The 22089-nt window shown below is 38.8% G+C and overlaps 1 pseudogene; it reads right to left on the reverse strand.

Moving 5' to 3' along the window:
* Positions 1 to 1365: 1365 nt before the first annotated feature.
* LOC149204569 (uncharacterized) overlaps positions 1366 to 22089 on the reverse strand; it is a 31907-nt pseudogene continuing 11183 nt past the window's right edge.

Genomic DNA, 22089 nt, shown 5'->3' on the forward strand with positions numbered 1-22089 from the left:
ATTTCAAGCACTATAGGCTGCCTGTATTTGCACCTATAAGGATTCTTGCTTTAGAATGTATCACACATAGTTTGAATGTGGATAAAATCCATTTGTCTCCAACTCGAAAGGGTTTCTTATTTAAGCCAACTAGAATAGTAGGGCCATTTATTATGATAATAGACAAGCTTCAGAGGAGGTTGAAAAAATGCTGCAAGAATTGGGTTTTGAACAAGGAGAAGAATGGAACTACGACCCACATCAAGTACTTTCAAAAAGAAGAGTGGAAATATCTTGTGCTCCATACATCCATGAAGCAAGACCATAATTATAAAAATTATAAAATATCGATACGGAGGAATCACGACAAGTTATAGATGTAGAAACTCCTCTTCCTAAAGAAAAGGGCTTGAAAAGGCATGTTGCAAAATTCATGGACATTGATGTTGAAAGTCCACAATCCAGTAAAAAGGCTAAATTTCAAGAAGAAGGGGTAGGGGTTTCATAGTTGATAGAAAAACCTCCAAGTAAGATATGATTTCAAGTGCAATTAGAAGATATAAGGTGTGCATCCTCATCTCCACATCTTGCTGAAGAGGAGCTATCTTCCCTTAATACTTGGCAGAAAGACCATCAACAAATTGAAGAGAAAAATGTGAGAGTAAGGAATAATGTTGCAACTTAATTATAGGCCCAATCAATCTCTAATTATTAGACCAGGCTCCTCTCAGCCATGGATATTGAGAGGAACCAATTGAAGTTATCACTTACTCATCCAGTGTCTCAATGAATTTCCTCAAGCATAGATTTTAACACTGTAAATTTATCTATGAACACTAAATAAATTCCTCTGCCTGATAGGAACAATCTGCATAGGAAAACAAGAGAATTGATCTACAATGATATTTTTTTTTTCTACGTAAAGGCTAAATCTATTAAAAAAGAGAGAAAATATTTACAGAGAGGTTAAGACCTCAGAGGAGGCTGAAGCCATCCAACAACCCTGACCCAGGGGCCATAAGACCAGATACCTTGATAGACAGATAACCCTGTGACACCAATCCCAGGATTGAGAAAACTCAATACATGATTTCCAGAGCCCTTACAAACAAAAATGCAAACCAAAGTGGTGAACAACACTACAGAACAGTTGAGAACTATGGCTTTACTAATATCTGTGCTGCCCTGATAGCCATATACAAAACTTAACAAAAACAAGGGCTTTCTGAGCCAGGACTTGATACAAAGCATTAGACTATAATGGCTGATAGCTATACCCAGCCAGGACCTGATACAAAACATAATTGACATAATCCAGAGAAGCATAGCAAAATGATATAAAGACCAGAAGGGAAGCAGCCATCAGTAGGCACGGTACCATGTATTTCAAGCATGTTTCAGAGAGTCCGGAGCATCCTTTTCCACCCGGCAAGGAGAGCCCATCCACATGTCAACGACATTGTCCCCATCTCCCGTGTCGCAGCCACCTGGAGGAACTACCATGTGCAGATTGCCATCAGAAGGGTGCGCCGGCTCGACCGCAGGTAAATTGTGCTGAGCAGTATCAACTAGAGGCTGAGGGACCTCAGGCACATTCCCCGCTTCCTGCAAGTCATCACAATTAAACACAGTTCCTACCACATCTCCCTGGAGCACACTGTCGTCCTGAGACTGCGACGGAGAGGTATGGACTAAGCTACTGGGCTTATCTTCTTCCTCAGCCAAAATGACTGTAATGCTGGCTAAGAGAATTGGTTTATTGAGTCGACTGTGAAATTTAAAACGGGTGGTTTGAAATTAGTTATGCGGGAAGGGCCTGCCATGATTAGAGGACGGGGAAGCTGAAGCCAGCGGAATGATATTCTGGGGAGCAGGCTGAGAGCGACCGTGATTACCACTGGTGCCTCCTCGGCGAGAAACACCACGGCGGCGCACCATCTTCAGGAAGACAGAGAGACCTGAGAAAGGGACCAAACAAGACCAGACAGAGTAGGGCCAAGGGTGGGCGAACCAGGCAAAGAACAGACTCCGGAGAAGCCCCCAAGCTGCCAGAGCAAAGCAGGGATGCAGGAATAATGGCGGACGGATATGGAAAGACCCGATGAGAACGATAACCAAAACCAGAAACTGAGCCATGTTTAAACCAGCCTGCGCCGGATCTCGAACAGGGAGCGCATTCAATGCCGAATGCTTAACGAGCTGCCTGTACCATAATACATTCATTTCAATCGCGGGAGGGTAATACGAGCCGTGCCAAATCGCCAGGTGCGAAGCTAGCTGCCGGCTTAATATTAACCCGCCTTGGGAGCACCCGCATCCGGGTGATCTACAATGATATTAATAAAACATCGTTGGCTACTAATAAATTATAGGTACTCTTGGAAAAGGTGGTCTACCAACTTAAACAAGAGAGCACAAACTCTAGATCCCTGCACACTCAAAAGGAGGAGTTTAAAAAGTCAATTATTAAGTTGGGAGTCAACCTTGAGGATAGAACAGGAATCCAAGCCCTACTAGAAACTACAAAATCAGAAGTTCATACATTAAGGAGAAAAATAAAAATTTCTATAGTAGAACATGTTCAGACAACTGAGTTGGAACATGTGGAGAAAGAGAAATAAATTATGACTAAAAAGTAATTAGATAGAAATCAAGAAATTGCAGTCCTTAAAGAACAAAATGTAGAGGCACAATAGAGACTAGATAAACATGTGTGCATTGTAGTAGTATCAACTGATTCAGAGGATCCAATAGAGAGGTTGACCAAGGTCATGACAGAGTTGAAGATATCAGAGGATGAACTGAAAAAGCTACAAAAAGATATGAATGACACCCAAGAACAACTTAAACATAAAAAGAGACAATTGAATATATCAAAGGAGAATGTGAATATATATAATGCCAAATATCAATATGCATGTGAAGAGATAAAATAACTGAAAGAAAATCTCAAAGGAAATATGTCTTTAGCTCAAGTGCGACAAATTATATGGGATGATATAATTCATCGGATTCGAGTTGTAAAGGAACACATGATTGTTGTTGCAGAAGAGAAAGCAATGATTTGAGCCTCTAAAATGATCATCCACACAAATAAAGGCCAAGCACAGTAAACTGCACAATTGGCAAAGAAAATCATTGACTATTTGAATGCCAAATCCTCCCAAGAGCTAAGAGTTATGGATATTTCATACTAGTGTTTCTTTGCTTGCAGTTATGGGTTTCAGTCTAGTTATGGGTTTTGCTTGGAGTTGCCTAGTTGCATGTACGTTTTCATCACTAGTTTTGGCATGCATGGCATATGCATGTGGTTTACTGGTTATGATCTATCATTGACATGGAGGATGGGCGGGATTGACAGTGGATTGCGGATCTATTTCCTTGTTTTTTCTCATGTTTCCTTAGCTTGGGTTGAGTTACTAGTCCTGGAAGCCATGGTTGGACAAATGCTCTGAAAGCCTTGTAACAACTTGGGCTGAGTTACTAGCCTTGGAAGCCTTGGTTGGATAAACGCTCTAGAAGCCCTTTGTGGGTTAATTTACTAGTCCTGGAATCCCTGGTTGGAAAAAGGCTCTAGAATCCCTAGAAGGTTTGGATAGAGACCAATCTGAAGATAGTTTTGTGATGTTTGACCATGAGGTGGAATCATTGTTTGATGAGTTGAGGTGGATGGCCTCTGGAAGCCCTAGATGGTTTTGGATTGATATTTTCTATGAGATCCCACATTCATTATTGGAATATGGCACTCGGGTGAATGGCTAAAAAGAGATTTGGCTCAACCATTCTACGGTCGGGTGGAACGTGGAAGTCCCATACCGGATTGGAATTTTCTTCATTAATATGAGAGTATTTCTCCTTGTACTTATATGAGTAACACACTGGTTTATATGTAGATTCTATGGCTATTATATCCTTGGTATTTATGTTGTTATTATGTTGGTTATGAATATGTATTATGACAGTGGTTATGTATGCCTTCCATCATGTTTTTCATGTATATGAATGAACAATGTATCTATGGCCTAATGGATGAAACTGCAGCTGAAGTGACAAGGAAACAATGCCTCATAGCGAATCTCAGATAAGTATGAGACCCCTATGCTCAGATCTGTTTTTTTACACCTGTAGATTACATATTCGTGATATGTTTAACAAAATGCATGTCATGGATACTAGGGGTCCAGTTAAGGTCTTATTCAAGTAAATGCATTAGTACTATCATTTCGCTATTATCTTACTGTTCTGGAGGTGTCATTCAATTCTGGGCAATGACTTGGGCTCTGGGCCTGAAAATGTGGCTTAAATCCCCAGGACACTGGGACAGAACTGAGCAATATAGTCCCTGGATGCTAGCTTCATTAGGGGAATTTTGAGGTCTAAAATGGGTCTCCTAAGAAAAATGTACAACCAAAATAAACTTTATAAGAACCAATAGGATTCAATATGATGATGTCAACCATGGGGGATGATTCACCATTTTTTGGAGTGAAAAAATAAAAAGATTAAAAAATAATAAAATAATAAAACTACTTTTTCAACTTGTATTTTCAACTTATCTCCCTAAGATTTTACTGAAATTTCGAGCGGGAGTACTCGTTGGATGCAAAATTTAAATCCTCATCCAAAGAGTACCCATGTTGCATACTTTCAATGGACCCTGCTACATGAAAAATGAAAAATACATGAAAAAACGTGATTGCAATCACATTTTTTCATGTATTTCTCATTTTTCATGTCGGAGGGTCCATCGAAAGTATGCAACATGGGTACTCCTTGGATGACGAATCAAATTCTATATCGAACAAGTGTTTCTGCTCAAAATTTGAGTAAACTCGTAGGGAGATAAGTGAAAATACGAGTAGAAAAAATAATTTTTTCTTTTTTTTCCCTATAAAATTTGATGATGTAATCTAATATTACTTTATTATTTCCACTATTATTTTATAATTTCCTTGTGATGCCTATTTTAGACCTAAAAACTCCCCTAATGTGCAAGCCTGTGAGAGCATCCAGAGGTCCCTGGACGCTACCATGCCCATAGCATGAGAGCGTCCATAGGTCAAGTGGTTCAAAATGTAAGTGGGACCCAGGGGCTGGTTGGGAGAAAGGTTGGGTTGGTTCCTGAGGGTCATAATGTTGATGGTGAGTGTTTGTATGGTGTGTTTCCCTCAGTTCCACTTCCTTAACGTCACTTAGGAGGTTGAATCATATGACAGTGGCCTTTCATCGCATGTTTACCCCGGCTGGCCGGTTGTTTGGGTAGATATGGGAGGAGGGTGTTACAGAGTGGTACCAGAGCATGGTTCACCCCTTGGACTGCATGGGCGGTGTGTTATTCATGCATTCATGTCGATTGCATATGTGTTTATTATGCTTGTAGTCCATGTGTTTATTGCATTTGCATGGTGTTGATCATGGTTGTAGTGATGTCACCATGTGAAGGTTGATCGTGTTGTTGTGGGATGTGTCGTCATGAGTGTATGGTTGTCTATGAATTTGTCATGCAAGTCGGTGTCTATATGTTATTATGCATGCATTATCATGGTTATAGTTATGCATGTGTAGTAGGTCAAACATGCATTGTGAGGTCATTGCATGTAATTAGGTCATCATGATGCTATTGGTATGTTACGAGGTTAATGCGTTGGCTGAGATAGAGTAGGAGATGCAAATCATCAGAATGAAGTTGCAACATTCTGCCTCAATAAAAGAGCATGGCGCCATACAAGTTTGTATGTTGGGTATGCAAGTATGTTAGTTAAGGGTTTTTTATATTCATTAGGGTTATATACACTAGGTTTACGTACATGTATATTGATGTTACGGATACATACATGATAGATTCTAGTTGATTAGTATAGTCATATGCACATGTGTTGGATAGCCATGGGTGGTAGTAACCTATGGTTGTATGCATTGCTCTTGTTGTTTTATGTTAGATAACTTGATGATTATGTTATATGTTGTTGATGAGTATGTTATAGGTTAACTTGTTGTGGTTATATGATAGTGAGCTTGATGAGTAGGTTATATGTTGTTGTTGTTATATGCTAGCAACTTGATGATTAAGGTTATTACATTAAGATCTCGTTGTTATATGTATCATACTAAGTTAGATTGGTCTATGCAATGCTTAGGGTTATGAAATTCAGGTATGTGTTAATACATTGTGATATTATGTCATACTAATCTAGAATGATGGTGCATATGTGATTATTATGTATGAATGATAATTGTTTATGAGTTTATGATGTGAACACGTTAATTAGCGACTATTATGGATATCATGATCTTATTTGTGTTTGATCTGATGTGTTGTGAAGTTATATCATGCTAACTAGATTGATTGTGCAGACAAGATAGCCTCCCCTGATATACATTAAGGTATGAACATGCTTATATCGTCTACTTTGTGCTTGATTGTTTGATTATGTTCTCTATTTGGTGTTTTAGTGTTTGGTGTCTATTATGTTATCTATTTGATTTATTTAACATGGTATGTTCGCAAGTTGGTTGAATATTTGATGAATTTTGTGTTCAAATGATATTGTTTTAAGATGGTTGCACTAATACCCATGTGTCAATACAGTTGATATGTACTTGAGTGTAAGTAGGTGATAGTGGTAGCATTATGTATTATGTCTAATGGATATGAATTGACTATCGATTATGACATGATTGTTTGTCTTGGAAAAGGTTGATTTCAAATTTATAGATATGATTGTATTGATATTTGGAACGTGTCATTAACATGTGTGAAGAGTTGCAGGAAACATGCTTGGTATTAGTGTGACAAGGTAACAATTGATGTGTTTAAATAACTAACACTTGGGTGATGTGACAGTACATAGTAAGCCTCGATTACAACAAGGTAAAAAGGTAAAAGAAAGGAATTGGACAAGAATTAATTTGACTATGTTCAAAAACCCTAATTCCAAACGAATGAGTGATTTGCATATGAGGAAGTCTTCTTAACCCTAATTTGTCTAAAATTATGTGGATATGTGCTATCTTCATGCACATTTACTCGACAAGTATATTAGCTAGTCTCTAATGATAGATGGATCTGTCAAGGGAATTCAAGTCCCTTAAGAGATGGCATGGATTTGTTATGTTGCAAGGCAGTGTGCTTGACATAGCAAGATAAGGTAATTGGTGTATTGTTATGTTTATTTATGCTAATCATGAGAAAGGTAACCATAAAAGGCAAAGTAAATGGATCTGAGGTGTCAGATGCCTTGGCTAAGTTGGGAACTATGGTTCTCAATGTTCTGCATGTTGTGCACAAAAAATGAAGTTCTCTTAACCTAGACCTTATGTTATCTAGTATTTATTTTGTGATCATAACTATGTTGATGTTTATACATGTATATATGTATGTATTTATGTATTTCATGTATGACAGGGTCATCATGGATCATGAATATTAATGCTAATATTTATACGTATATATATGTACGTATGTATGTTGTTGTCTGACACGATCATGATTGTTTATGCTAATGTTTATATATATGTATGTATCTATGTATCTATGTCACTATTCGACAAGGTCATCAATGATCATTCTTGTGGAATAATGATTGCTTATGTAGGTGAACAACAGGAGTAGGTTCCTAGTCTTACGGGGAATCAAAGCTTACCAAAACTCTGAGATCAATATCATGTGGATGTGGATTGATATTATGTGATGATACTATGTCTATGCTTATGTTATGGACATGCTAATGCCAAGGGATACATAAGTGAAATGAAAGTAGTGTGGTATGCAACATGTTGGGACAAGCATGGATCAGACACTTGAAGCAAGGTTGTTTGGTAGAGACAATATGGTTTTGGATGTGTGGTACTACTGTTGTGCATATGTTGTATATGTTGTACATGTTACATCTGTGATGTTGTGCCCATGTGGTGTTGTGTATAGATAGTGTGTGTACATGTTGTTTATGCAATGATTATGTACAAGGTGGTACATCTAGTGTTGTGTGAATAGTGCATATGCAGTGTTGGATATATATGGTGCTATGTACGTGTTGGATATGCGGTGTTGTGTACATATTGTAGTGTGCGCATGTTGGATATGCGACATTGTGTGCATATGGTGTTGTGCACATGTTGGATATGTAGTGTTGCCTACATAGGGTGTTATGTACATGTTGGTATATGAAATGCTATGTACATATGGTGTTGTGTGCATGTTGTACATATGGTGTTTTGTGCATGATTGTACAAGTGGTGATGTGCACATGTGGTGATGTGTACATGTTGTACATATGGTGTTGTGTGAAGGTGGTGTTGTCTACATGTCGTGCATATGGTGTTGTGTATATGTGGTGTCGTGTAATTTTTTTGCATGTGTTGTTGTGTACGTCTAGCATTGTGTACACATTGGACAGGTGGTATGATGTACATGTGGCATTGTGCAGGCGGTGCTTTGTATGAGTGGTATTGTGTACGTGTTGTACGTGCAGCACTGTGTACATGTGGTATTATATGCATGTCGTACATGCGGTACTATGTATGTGCATTATGTAGTCGTGTTATCGTGACATGTGTACCCGTTGTGTTGTACTCTGTGTAGTACATGTATTGTGTTTTGGTGTACACTGGGTGTAGGTGTATGTGTTGTGTGTCAGGGGTAGTTGCATGTATTGCATGGTGTTGTATGTTGTGTGTGGTTGTATGTGTGTGATGCACACTATGTGTATGTGCACATGGCTGAGGTGAAGGCCTTGGTGTTTTTCGGGTGTGGCAACAAATCCAGTGAGCGTACAGAATAACGACAAAGGTAGAATCTAAGGATTAATTAAAGGATAAGTATCAATATTTTATTTCAGTTTTATTATGCCTGAGATTTATGATTTTTATCTATGATGATTATGATTCTGGTTTATGATGGTTACATGTGATTTATGATTTTGATTTACGATGGTTGTGTTTTGAGCTAGCCTAATGTGATATTTCATACATGTTGATTTGGTCAAAGATGCCAGTTTGACTTATTGTGACGGGAAGCGAACATAATTACAAATGTACCTTATTGATGGGCTACCAATTAGGTATGATGTGAATTTATTTTGAATTTAATGGAAGTTATGTGCTTGGTACAGGAAGCACGAAATGTCCAGTTGGGTGGTTGAAATTGACTGCGAGAATTTGCAACAACAAAAGGAATTGGAAATTGAGTAGTATGTTGGTAAAGTATTCAGGAGCATGGCCATTGTGGGACACTTTCACCCAATAGTGTCCATTGATTTCCATGAGCATGTTATGACTGGTATGATGGTTTTAAGGTAGGGATATGCCTTAGTTTTTGTATCTTCCAATGCGAGGAAGCCTTGCCAAGGGATGGACTGCACGGGATGGGGGTGCAAGAGGAACTTGGAAGGTGTGTGACTGCACGAATGGTGGTGACCAGATTTCCTGAGGGACTGTGTAGTAGAGAAGGGAAGGTCGAGGATATATTTGTTTTGGTCATTAGCATTTCCATATGGAATTATGTGCACTTTGGGAGTGTGCCCTAGAACAATGAGTCAGTAACTATTCACTATGAGGATAAGCGGTGCAAGATTATAGCATTGGACATTGGATGCAGATTTAAACTTGTAGTAGATTATGGACTTCTTGGGAAGGGGGTGAATCTTGGTATTACTCTGAGGGTGGAGGTGTGAGCCTTTAGATTCCCTCGTTGCGGATGCAGGCATTGTATCATTTTATTTGTTGGTTGAGAAAATGTGCATGTGCATATGTGTATTATTGTAAATACTGTATCGAGTTGGATTTATAGATGTCCATGGACAGTATGGTTATTTGCTGGTTGAAGCAAATGCGTATAAGTATATGTGGATTGTAAATACCATAATGAGTTGTGTTATAAATCTTCAGTCAACGATATGTTTGTCATGTTTTAGCAGATGATTATTGTAAATACTGCAACGAGATGTGTTATAATGCTCCATGGGAAGTATGTTTTGTTCTCAGTAGTCCTATTGGTTAAAGGTGTCATTGAACATCGAGGACAGTGTTCCCCCAAGGGAGAGGGTTCTGTAACAACCCTGGTTAAAAATTCACGTAAAATATATAAGGCCATGACCATGGGACACTTATTCCAAGCTAAATGGTGGGGAAAACATCCTAGTGGGTGTTCATTCAATTTATTATGGCTAAGGAAAATGGCAAAGGAAACGGAAAAGGATTTGGAAAGGAATGAGGTATTAATTGGCATTTTATTTATGAAAATAATGGAAATTAGGAGAAAAGGGAGGTGAAAGGTCACAGGTTGCATGTGAGGAGGAAACTAAAGGAAAATAATGGAAAATGAAGAAAATAGAGGCCTAGTTGATAAAAAGGATTTTGAGGGTCAGAGTGTAGGTTTGGTCAATTAAGTTTTGGAGCTCTCTCATTATTCTCTCTCTCTCTCATACTTTGGGACACTTAAGAGTTTTCTTGGAGCACTCTTGGAGAGTGTGGCATACTTGGAGTTTTGGAGCAAAAAGGAAAAGGAAGGGCGGGAAAGTGCAATAGGACATCGAGATCAACAACTACAATGGGTTTTGCTTGAAGTTATCTAGTTGCATGTATGTTTTCCTCATTAGCTTTGGCATGCATGACATATGCATTTGGTTTATTGGTCATGATATTTCATTGACATGGAGGATGAGTAGGATTAACAGTGGATTTTCCTAGCCTTTCCATTTCCTCGATAACCATGGTGATTGTGGATTTATTTCCTTTTTTTTTTAGTTGCTTCTCATGTTTCCTTAGCTTGGGTTGAGTTACTAGTCCTGGAAGCCCTAGTTGGACAAATGCTCTGAAAACCCTGTAACGACTTGGGTTGAGTTACTTGTTGGGATGTGTTATATTCTTTCCACGACTAGCCCACGTAGTTAACCGGGGGTTAGAGGGGGGGAGGTCACAGGGGGTTTGAGGTTTACCCGTAACCCCACTTTATGGGGTGCCCCGGAAAATTTTGGTTTTGGACCCTATGTTAGGTTGGGCGGACCCACCTATGTTTTTATGCATGATTTTTGCACATGTTTTTGGACGTGATGGTATTTCGGTCCATGGTATTGGACGCGATTGTTTTTGGTCCATGGTATTGGATGCTTCAACATGTATAAATATGTATTGTAACATTGAAAGAAACATAATGAAAAATCAAGCTAGTAGTCCCGGTTTTGGGATCTAGGGGAAAATCTCTGTGTATATGTGTTTTATGTGTTATGCTCTCGCATTGTTTATTTTATGTGTTTTAGAATTCGTATGCAGGTAATTTCTGTACGGGGTTAAAACGTAGATTTGGTATCGAAGCTGTTTTGGCTTCAATGGGACGCCTTTGTTGCTGAGTGGTTTCGCTCAGGCCTGTGGTAGACCCTGTTCAGTGGGAGATCAATGAGATCGATTCTGGTGGTGAAAGAAGATGGCGAGTAGTGGAAAGATAGAGATCGAGAAATTTAATGGTCAGAGTTTTGAGTTGTGGAAACTCAAGATGGAGGATTTGTTGGTGGATAAAGATCAGTGGATCACGGTAGATCCGGGTAATAAACCAACGAAAGTGTCCGATGAAGAATGGAGGAAGTTGGATCGGAAGGCAAAGAGCACAATACGATTGTGTGTCTCAAATTTAGTATTGCTGGATGTATCAGCGGAAGCTACGACGAAGGCTTTGTGGGACAAGTTAGGGACTTTGTACCAATCTAAGTCTTTGGTGAATAAACTGTTCCTGCGGAAAAAGCTGTATAACCTGAGGATGAAAGATGGAGACTCGGTGACAGAGCATCTGAACGCATTTAATACTGTGGTAAGTCAGTTAGCGTCTGTTGATATTAAAATTTCAGATGAAGATAAGTGCATCAATTTGTTGTGTTCTCTACCAAATTCGTGGGATAGTCTGGTTATTGCAATAGGCAGCAATGCAACTGCCTTGTAGTTTGATGAAATAGTCTCAGCCTTGCTGACAGAGGAGATGAGACGGAAAAATACAGAGAGCCAGAATGGTGATGCCTTGTCTTTACAAGGATGGTCCAAGAACAGAAACAAAAATAAGTCATCGAGTGGGAGATCTAAATCTAGAGGGAGATCTAAATCTCCAGGAAAACCTGTAAAGGTGGTGTGCTGGAAATGCGGAAAGGAAGGGCAGTACAAAAGGGACTGTAAATCTAAAGCTCTTGATAAAGGAAAGGGATCTAATGATGCCCCTTCTGCAGAGGTGAAAACCACCTCAGATGAAGGTGGGGATGTGTACTTGGCTTCTTCAAGTACACATGTAGATCACGAGGCATGGTTGATTGACTCAGGTGCATCCTTTCACTTCACTCCCCATAGAGAGTGGTTTTGCGAGTATGAGAAATATGATGGTGGTGATGTCTTCTTAGGGGATGTCAGGAAGGCTAGAATCTTTGGTCGTGGAAAAGTAAAGTTGAAGCTGCAAGGTAGAAGGGTTAGAACACTTTTGGGTGTTTTACATATTCCTGCATTAGCTATAAATCTTATTTCTGTTAGCAAGCTGGATGATGCAGGTGTAAAAACAGTGTTCGAGAAGGATACCTGCAAAATGGTTCGAGGAGCACTGGTATTGATGCAGGGAGTTCGAATTGGAACTCTAGACAAGCTGCAAGGTAGCACTGTTATTGATGGGTACAACAGTTCTGTGGTTCCTAAAAGTGGAGCAGAAAATTTAGTGATCTCTGGAGAGAAGACCACGTTGTGGCATCAAAGGCCCGGACATATTGGAGAGAAGGGCCTTCAAATACTTCATGGTAAAGGTATGGTAGAAGGTATGAGTAATATCTCTCTAGATTTTGATTTTTGTGAAAATTGTGTATATGGGAAGCAGAATGGGGTGAGTTTCCCCTCTGGTAGTAATAGGGCGAAACAAATATTAGAGCTTGTGCACAGTGATGTGTTTGGACCTGTGAAGGTTCCATCCCTGGGTAATTCTATGCACTATGTATCATTTATAGATGAATTCTCAAGGAATACATGGATATATTTCCTTAAGAAGAAATCTGAAGTCTTTGACAGGTTTAAAGAATTTAAGGCTCTGGTGGAAAACCAGATAGAGAAGAAGATAAAGGTGCTGAGGACAGATAATGGTGGAGAATTTTGCAGCAAGGAATTTGAAGAATTCTGTAAGATGTGTGGTATAGCACGACAAAAGACTACTCCATATACACCTCAACAAAATGGAGTTGCAGAAAGAATGAAAAAGACGTTGATGGAAAGGGCAAGAAGCATGCTCAGTGGTGCCGAGTTAGGACAGGAATTCTGGGCAGAGGCGGTGGATACTGCATGTTACTTGGTCAATAGGTCACCTTCATCAGCGTTGGAGGATAAGACTCCACAAGAACTATGGACTGGTAAGAAACCCTCTCTTTCACATCTGAGGGTATTTGGATGTGATGCATATGTACATGTTCCAAAGGAGAAACGAACCAAGTTGGATAGTAAATCTGAAAAGTGCATCTTTATTGGGTATAAGGATGGTTTAAAGGGTTATAAGCTTTGGAACCCAGTAACAAGGAAGGTTGTGGACAACTGAGATGTGGTGTTCATAGAGGTGAAAGATGTTATTAAACATGAAGTTCAACCAAAGGAACCCGAGAAGATAGAGTTTGAGCTTAAGGAGGAAGAATCAGACTCTACAACAGAGGAGGAATCAGAAGATTAAGAGTCACAAACACTGGGTGTGAGAAGATCAGTTCGAGAAATAAGGCAACCAGAAAGGCATAGTCCATCTGCTTTCTGTTCAAATTTTGCTTTGTCTGTTACTGATGATGATCCCAAAACTGTGAAGGAAGCAGTGGATTTAGAGGATGGAAAACTCTGGAAAGAGGCCATGGTTGATGAAATGGCATCTTTGCATAAAAATGAGGATTGGGATCTAGTGGAGTTACCAGCTGGAACGAAACCCATTGGCGGCAAATGGGTGTTCAAGAAGAAGACAAATGCAGACGGAAAAGTGGAGAAATACAAAGCTTGGTTGGTAGCAAAAGGTTATTCCCAAGTGTCGGGAATTGATTTTGGTGATATTTTTTCTCCTGTTGCCAAGGTAACTTCTATTAGATTACTTTTATCTGTGGCTACTGCTTTTGATTTTTGAGGTAGAACAGATCGATGTAAAGACAACATTTCTTCACGGGGATTTGGAAGAGGAAATATACATGAAGCAACCTAAAGGCTTTGCGATGAAGGGTAAGAAAGAACTGGTATGCAAGTTAAAGAAGTCTCTGTATGGGTTAAAACAGTCACCAAGGATGTGGTATCAAAAATTTGATACATTTATACGGGGACTTGGCTTCACCAGAAGCAAAGCAGATCACCATGTGTATTTTAAATTAATTGGTGACCGTGTTATTTATCTGGTCTTGTATGTGGATGATATGTTGCTGGTTGGAAATGAAAAATAAATTATCTAGGATTTGAAGACCCAACTGTCCTCCAAATTCGACATGAAATATCTTGGTGCTGCAAACTATATTTTGGGCATGGAAATTAAAAGAGATAAGGAAAAGAGGAAGCTCTGGTTGAACCATAGGAAGTATTTCAAGACAATAGTGCAGAGGTTTAATATGCAGGATAGTAAAACAGTGAAGGTTCATATTCCTGTAGGTGTGAGGTTATCTGCTGAACAGTGTCCCAAGACACAAGAAGAGTAAGAGGACATGTCCTGTGTTCCATATGCAAGTGCAATCAGTAGCCTGATGTATGCAATGGTCTGTACTAAACCAGACATTGCACATGCAGTGGGAGTATTGACCAGGTTTATGTCAAAACCAGGGAAGGAACACTGAACAACAGTGAAGCGGGTTTTCAGGTATTTGCGTGGCACTAATGATTATGGTTTGTGCTACTAAGGAAGACCAGGATTGGACAGAGTGTTGGATATTCATGGCTTTGTTGATGCAGACTGGGCTGGAGATCTGGATCAGAGAATATCTACAAGTGGGTATGTGTTTAACCTATTTGGAGGTGCAGTCAGTTGGATGAGTAAGAAACAATCTGTAGTGGCACTATCAACTACAAAGGCAGAATACATGGCAGCCACTCATGCAAGCAAGGAAGCAGTTTGGTTGCAGAGATTGTGTTCAAGTATGGGGTTAATACAGGAAGCTATAAGGATAGACTATGACAGCCAAAGTGCAATTTTCTTGGCAAAGAACCCCGCTTATCATTCAAAGACAAAGCACATTGATGTTCAGTATCACTTTGTGAGGGATATGATAGAAGACAAAAAGGTGTTGCTGGTAAAGGTGGACACTTTGAAGAATACTGCAGTTGCATTGACAAAATCTGTGAGCTCTGAGAAGTTCTCTTGGTGTAGAGAGACAATGGGCGTTTTAGGGCTAGAAAAATGACTAAGCTCTCTTGTGGCCCTTTGTGGAAAGAAAATAATAAGTGGGAGAATGTTGGGATGTGTTATATTCTTTCCACGACTAGCCCACGTAGTTAACTCGGGGTTAGAGGGGGGGAGGTCACAAGGGGTTTGAGGTGTACCCGTAACCCCACTTTATGGGGTCCGGGGCGTTTTTGGTTTTGGACCCTATGTTAGGTTGGGCGGACCCACCTATGGTTTTGTGCATGATTTTCCCACATGTTTTTTGGACGCGATGGTATTTCGGTCCATGGTATTGGACGCAATGGTTTTCAGTCCATGGTATTGGATGCTTCGACATGTATAAATATGTATTGTAAAATTGAAAGGAACATAATGAAAAATCAAGCTGGTAGTCCCGGTTTTGGGATCCAGGGGAAAATCTTTGTGTATATGTGTTTTATGTGTTATGCTCTCACATTGTTTATTTTATGTGTTTTAGAATTCGTATGCAGGTAATTTCTGTACGAGGTTAAAACCTACATTACTAGTCCTGGAAGCCTTGGTTGGATAAACGCTCTAGAAGCCCTTCGTTGGTTGAGTTACTAGTCCTAGAATCCTTGGTTGGACAAACGCTTTGGAAGCCCTGGAAGGTTTGGATATAAACCAATCTGAATATGGTTTTATGATGTCTGACTATAAGGTGGAATCATTGTTTGATGAGTTGAGGTGGATGGCCTCTAGAAGCCCTAGATGGTTTTGGATTGATGTTTTCTATGATATCCCACATTCATTCTTGGAATATGGGACGGGGGTGAATGGCTAAAGAGAGATTTGGCTTAGTCATTCTACGGTGGGGTGGAATGTGGAAGTCCCATACCGGATTGGCCTTTGCTTCATTAATATGAGATTATTTCTCCTTGTACTTCTATGAGTAACACACTGGTTTATATGTGGATTATATGGCTATTATGTACTTGGTATTTCTGTTGTTATTATGTTGGTTATGAATATGTATTATAGCATTGGCTATGTATGCCTCCCATCACGTTTTTACTTGTATATGAATGAACAATGTATCTATGGCCTAATGGATGAAACTGCAGCTAAAGTGACAAGGAAACAATGCCTCATAGCGAATCTCAAATAAGTATGAGACCCCTATGCTCAGATCTATTTTTTTACACCTATAGATTACATATTCGTGATGTGTTTAACAAAATGCATGTCATGGATAATAGGGGTCCAATCAAGTTCTTATTCAAGTAAATGCATTAGTATTATTATTTCCCTATTATCTTACTGTTCTGCAGGTGTCATTCAATTCTGGGCAGTGACCAGGGCTCTAGGCCTAAAAATGTGGCTTAAATCCCAGGGACGCTAGGACAGCACTGAGCAAAATAGTCCCTGGATGTTGGCTTCATTAGGGAAATTTTGAGGTCTAAAATGGGTCTCCTAAGAAAAATGTACAACCAAAACAAACTTTATAAGAACCAATAGGATACAATATGATGATGTCAAGCATGGGGGATGATTCACCATTTTTTGGAGTAAAAAGATTAAAAAATAATAAAATAATAAAACGACTTTTTCAACTCGTATTTTCAACTTATCTCCCTAAGATTTTACAGAAATTTCGAGCGGGATTACTCGTTGCATGCAAAATTTAAATCCTCATCCAAGTAGTACCCATGTTGCATACTTTCGATGGACCCTGCTACATGAAAAATGAGAAATACATGAAAAACGTGATTTCAATCACATTTTTTCATGTACGAGGGTCCATCGAAAGTATGCAACATGGGTACTCCTTGGATAAGGAATCAAATTCTACATCGAACGAGTGTTGCCGCTCGAAATTTGAGTAAACTCATAAGGAGATAAGTTGAAAATATGAGTTGAAAAATAGTTTTTTTTTTATTCTTTTTTCCCTCTAAAATTTTACGATGTAATCTAATATTATTTTATTATTTCCACTATTATTTTATAATTTCCTTAGGAGGCCTATTTTAAACCTCAAAAATCCCCTAATGTGTAGGCCTATGAGAGCATCCAAAGGTCCCTAGACGCTGGCATGCCCATAGCATGAGAGTGTCCATAGGTCAAGTGGTTCAAAATGTCAGTAGGACCCAGGGGCTTGTTGGGAGAAAGGTTGGGCTGGCTCCTAAGGGTCATAATGTTGATGGTGCGTGTTTGTATGGTGTGTTTCCCTCGGTTCCACTTCCTTAACGTCACTTAGGAGGTTGAATCATATCATAGTGGCCTCTTGTCGAATGTTTACCCCGACTGGCCGTTTGCTTGGGTAGATATGGGAGGAGGGTGTTACAGAGTGGTACCAAAGCATGGTTCACCCCTCAGACTGCATGGGTGGTGTGTTGGTCATGCATTCATTTCGATTACCTATGTGTTTCTTATGCTTGTAGTCCATGTGCTTGTTGCATTTTCATGGTTTTGATCATGGTTGTAGTGATGTCACCGTGTGAAGGTTGATGGTGTTGTTGTGGGATGTGTCGTCATGAGTGTATGGTTGTATATGCATTTGTTAGGCAAGTCCGGTGTATATATGTTATTATGCATGCATTGTCATGGTCATAGTTATGCATGTGTAGTAGGTCAAACATACATTGTGAGGTCATTGCATGCAATTAGGTCATCATGATGCTATTGGTATGTTACAAGGCTAATGCATTGGTTGAGATAGAGCAGGAGATGCAGATCATCAGAATGAAGTTGCAAAATTTGGCCTCAATAAAAGAGCATGGTGCCATACAGGTTTGTATGTTGGGTATGCAGGTATGTTAGTTAATGGTTTGTTAGATTTATTAGGGTTATATAAATTAGGTTTAGGTACATGTATATTGAGGTTACAGATACATACATGATAGATTCTAGTTGATTAGTATAGTCATATGCACATGTGTTGGATAGTCATGAGTGGTAGTAACCTATGGTTGTATGCATTGCTCTTGTTGTTTTATGTTAGATAACTTGATGATTATGTTATATGTTGTTGATGAGTATGTCATAGGTTAACTTGTTGTGGTTATATGACAGTGAGATTGATGATTAGGGTTATTACTTTAAGATCTTGTTGTTATATGTATCATACTAAGTCAGATTGGTCTATGCAATGGTTAGGTTTATGACATTTAGGTATGTGTTAATACATTGTGATATTATGTCATACTAATCTAGAATGACGGTGCATATGTGATTATTATGTATGAATGATAATTGTTTATGAGTTTATGATGTGAACATGTTAATTAGAGACTATTATGGATATCATGATCTTATTTGTGTTTGAGCTGATGTGTTGTGAAGTTATATCGTGCTAACTAGATTGATTGTGCAGACAAGATAGCCTCCCCTGAGATACATTAAGGTATGAACTTGCTTATGTCGTCTACTTTGTGCTTGACTGTTTGATTATGTTGTCTATTTGGTGTTTGAGTGTTTGGTGTCTATTTAATTTATTTAACATGTCATGTTTGCAAGTTGGTTGAATATTTGATGAATTATGTGTTCAAATGATCTTGTTTTAAGATGGTTGCACTAATACATATGTGTCGAGACAATTGATATGTACTTGAGTGTAAGTAGGTGATAGTGGTAGCATTATGTATTATGTCTAATTACTATGAGTTGACTATCGATTATGACACGATTGTTAGTCTTGGTAAAGGTTGATTTCAAATTGATAGATATGATTGTATTGATATTTGGAATGTGTCATTGACATGTGTGAAGAGTTGCAGGAAACATGCTTGGTATTAGCGTGACAAGGTAACCATTGATGTGTTTAAATAACTAACACTTCGGTGATGTGACAATACATAGTAAGCCTCGATTACAACAAGGTAAAAAGGTAAAAGAAATGAATTGGACAAGAATTCATTTGACTATGTTCGGAAACCCTAATTCCAAATGAATGAGTGATTTGCATATCAGGAAGTCTTCTTAACCCTGATTTGTCTGAAATTATGTGGATATGTGATATCTTCATGGACATAAACTTGACAAGTATATTAACTAGTCTCTAATGACAGGTGGACCTGTTAAGGGAATTCGAGTCCCTTAAGAGATGGCATGGATTTGTTCTGTTGCAAGGCAGTGTGCTTGGCATAACAAGATAAGGTAACTGGTGTATTGTTATGTTTATTTTTGCATTGACAATTATGTGTTTATGAAAATATGATGTAGGGGTTGCATGGAAAAGAGTCTTCCATGAAATTCTAAAGAAGGCTCAGGTTTGGCTTTCCTTTGGAAGCATAGGGAACCATGGGGATTGAGTCATGGTGTTTGTTGTTAGTCTTGTGCTTTTGGTCTTTTGTGATTTTCTTGCGCTTGATTTGCAGTTTTGTTATGTCTAGTGCATGATCATACCACTTTGTTGTGGAGTCGTGTTGTTATTGGTTTTCATGGTTTTCTTCTGGTTTGTTTCTTGTGCTTGCCTTTTATGTTTTGAGTCTTGAGAATTGGTTTGGGAAATAGGAAAGATAATGGAGCTCAGGAGAAGCTGAATGAAACCCATCAAGTAATATGAGACTCAGATGAAGCTCAGTGCATGTATAAGGGAAATTGAAGACAAGAGTATGACAAGCAGTTGGATTGGTTGGATCCATTGGTGTAAATGGACAAGGGCAGGACAATCATGAGAAAGGTAACTAGAAAAGGCAAAGTAAATGGATCTGAGGTGTCAGATGCCTTGGCTAAGTTGGGAACTGTGGTTCTCAATGTTCAGCATGTTGTGCACAAAAAATGAAGTTCTCTTAACCTAGACCTTATGTTATCTGGTAATTATGTTGTGATCATAACTATGTTGATGTTTATATATGTATGTATGTATGTATTTCATGTATGACAGGGTCATCATGGATCATGAATATTAATGCAATATTTATATGTATATATATGTACGTATGTATGTTGTTGCCTAACGGGATGATGATTGTTTATGCTAATGTTTATATATATGTATGTATCTATGTATCTATGTCATTTTCTGACAGGGTCACCAAGGATCATTCTTGTGGAAGATTGATTGCTTATGTAGGTGAACAACAGGAATAGGTTCCTAGTCTTACGAGGAATCAAGTGGGAAGATTATCTTAACAAAACTCTTAGATCAGTATCATGTGGATATGAATTGATATTATGTGATGATACTATGTCTATGTTTATGTTATGGAAATGCTAATGCCGAGGGATACATCAGTGAAATGGAAGTAGTGTGGTCTGCGACATGTTGAGACAAGCATGGATAAGACACTTGAAGCAAGGTTGTTTGGTAGAGACAATCTAGTTTTGGATGTGTGGTACTATTGTTGTGCACATGTTGTATATGTTGGACATGTTACATCTGTGATGTTGTGCCCATGTGGTGTTGTGTATAGATAGTGTGTGTACATGTTGTTTATACAATGATTATGTACAAGGTGGTACATATAGTGTTGTGTGAATAGTGCATATGCAATGTTGGATATATATGGTGCTATGTACATGTTGTATATGCGGTGTTGTGTACATATTGTAGTGTGCGCATGTTGGATATATGGCGTTATGTGCATATGGTGTTGTGCACATGTTGGATATGCAGTGTTGTGTACATAGGGTGTTGTGTGCATGTTGTCTATGCAGTGCTATGTACATATGGTGTTGTGTGCATGTTGTACATATGGTGTTTTGTGCATGATTGTACAAGTGGTGATGTGTACGTGTTGTACATATGGTGTTGTGTGAAGGTGGTGCTGTCTACATGTCGTGCATATGGTGCTGTGTATATGTGGTGTTGTGTACATGTTGTGCACATATAGAATTATGTACACATTGTATAGTTGGTATGATGTACATGTGGCATTGTGCAGGTGGTGCTTTGTACGAGTGGTATTGTGTATGTGTAGCACTGTTGTACATGTGGTATTATGTGTATGTCGTACATGCTGTGTTGTGTACATGCAGTACTATGTATGTGCATTATGTAGTCATGCTATCGTGATATGTGTACCCATTGTGTTGTACTCTGTGTAGTACATGTATTGTGTTGTGGTGCACACTGGGTGTAGGTGTATGTGTTTGTGTGTCAAGTGTAGCTACATGTATTGCATGGTGTTGTATGTTGTGTGTGGTTGTATGTTTTTTACGAGTGGTATTGTGTACGTGTAGCACTGGTGTACATGTGGTATTATGTGCATGTCGTACATGTTGTGTTGTGTACATGCAGTACTATGTATGTGCATTATGTAGTCATGCTATCATGACATGTGTACCTGTTGTGTTGTACTATGTGTAGTACATGTATTGTGTTGTGGTGCACACTGGGTGTAGGTGTATGTGTTTGTGTGTCAGGTGTAGTTGCATGGTGTTGTATGTCATGTGTGGTTGTATGTGTGTGTGCGTGCACATGGCTGAGGAGAAGGCCTTGGTGTTTGTCGGGTGTGGCAACAAATCCAGTGTGCGTACGAAATAAGGAAAAAGGTAGAAGCTAAGGATTGATTAAAGGATAAGTATCAATATTTTATTTCAGTTTTATTATGCGTGAGATTTATGATTTTTGTTTATGATGATTATGATTCTGGTTTATGATGGTTACATGTGATTTATGATTTTGATTTATGATGGTTGTGTTTTGAGCTAGCCTGATGTGATATTTCATACATGTTGATTTGGTCAAAGATGCTAGTTTGACTTATTGTGACAGGAAGCGAACATAATTACAAATGTACCTTATTGATGAGCTACCAATGAGGTATGATGTGAATTTATTTCAATTTATTTTGAATTTAATGGAAGCTATG

This window comes from Pinus tabuliformis, chromosome 1_2 (assembly GCF_031772625.1).
Source record: "Pinus tabuliformis cultivar Carrire ecotype Pingquan chromosome 1_2, CPIR1, whole genome shotgun sequence".
NCBI classification, from domain to species: Eukaryota; Viridiplantae; Streptophyta; class Pinopsida; order Pinales; family Pinaceae; genus Pinus; species Pinus tabuliformis.